At 36.9% G+C, this 1,636-nt stretch overlaps 1 protein-coding gene across 1 annotated transcript in view; it reads left to right on the top strand.

Annotated features, from left to right (window-relative positions):
• The window catches only part of SGK3 (serum/glucocorticoid regulated kinase family, member 3), a 114,930-nt gene that overhangs the window by 112,452 nt on the left and 842 nt on the right, over positions 1 to 1,636 (top strand). The window lies entirely within an intron of this gene.

Here is a 1,636-nt window from a genome sequence, read left to right as displayed (position 1 = left end):
GAGACTAAGACCTTTGGTCACCCGTCAGGCCTGGAACAAACTCACGCCATCATAGCTCAACAATAACTCTAGTGAGGTACACACACCTTAGAACAATCTACTGGAGATCAAAAGGCCCGAATTTATCCAAGGACAAGGTTTAGAAGGGTTAGGAAAGGAGGAGGAATGGAAACAGGAAACACAAGTAGAAAGTGGGATAAGTGATGTTATGAGCTAAATACCTTTTAACCAATAGGTTCATCTTAATTTTTAAATTTGAGGGGGTGTGTGTGCGCATGTGCATAATACTTTTATGTAAGCCGAAGTCTCCTTCCCTTCCAAATTGTCTCTTCCCTAACAATTGAAAAGGACCTGCTGTCCTGCCTTTTTTATAAATCCTCACACAGATTATTTCCCCGACCTCCCAGCCCACCACCTGTGTCTCACCTCTAAATTTTCCCTTTACTCCAAAATTCTTGGTCTTTTTATATGTAGCACGGTAAAATTACTCTTTTTTTTTTTTTAAGATGTGGGATTATGAATACTTTCATTTTATGTTCTCCTTGCCTTTCCATATGGCTTTTTCTCCTTTAGTAAAATTTACATACATCAAAACAGACAAACAAACCCCAGATCTTGATCCAGTTAGTTTTGACAAATTTAAAGCTTTGGTTTTGAAATCTAATTCATGACTATTACTAGAGGGTATCATAGTAAAGTATTAACGGTTAACAACATAGAATCCTTCAATACTGCCACTGGAGACTTGAACTCTTTATTTTACAAAATAGGATCATATTCTATTGAAGTGTTACTCTGTTTCCTTAACCAAGTCATCTATAATTTTTGCATTTCACTACCAGTGATGCATAAGACAAAAATCTAATTTAGCAAGGCTATATTAACTACAATCTGCAAAAAAAACTGAAAGAAATCGAACACACTTAGGATGAAATTTAATCAAGTAGGGAAATTTTATAAATCTACAAATCTTCTGGAGTCCATGGGTTAACTAATAAAACATAAAAATATTTAAATATTGACAACTCCTTGTAGAGTTCCCCAGAAAGATATAACTAAAATTAAAGTAGTAATCTCTGCTCCCAATAAAATGAATAATCCTGAAAATAGAAGGAACCCATGATGAACCTGAGATACAGTCTAGCTAAAGGTAGAAGTCACTATAAAGTTATTTAAAAAAGAACCACCCAACTCTTAAATGTGAATTTGGTGAAGGTTTACAGAGCAGGCTATCAGCTGCACTCCATTCCACAATTCAGCCACATCTTGTTTCATTGACTGCAATCCTCTCAGTGTAACATCACTTCTCCTACTTTCTCCCTGTGGTTCCTGTTTCCATTCCTCCTTCTTTCCTAACCCTTCTGAACTTACCCTGAGAATTTGTATCTAACGTTCAGTAACAGTTGGTAATAATAAAGTGCTGGTGGTTATGTGTTTGGCTGATAACTGAAATAGTCAGTGGTTGGAACCCACCAGCTTCTCTGTGGGAGAAAAGATGAGGCCATCAACTTCTGTAAAGATGTACAGCTTTGACTGATTGTGAGGGTTGGAAATGTAAAGGTAGACATTTTGTAGCAAGGCAGGGAGTGATTAACTTTGCAGTCAAGAAGCAGAGATCCCTTGGACCATGAAGGGA

The sequence above is a fragment of the Chrysochloris asiatica genome, unplaced genomic scaffold, assembly GCF_000296735.1.
Source record: "Chrysochloris asiatica unplaced genomic scaffold, ChrAsi1.0 scaffold00036, whole genome shotgun sequence".
Taxonomy (NCBI): Eukaryota; Metazoa; Chordata; class Mammalia; order Afrosoricida; family Chrysochloridae; genus Chrysochloris; species Chrysochloris asiatica.
Note: the sequence above shows the minus strand (reverse complement) of the source record. Positions and strands in the feature narration are given on the sequence as shown.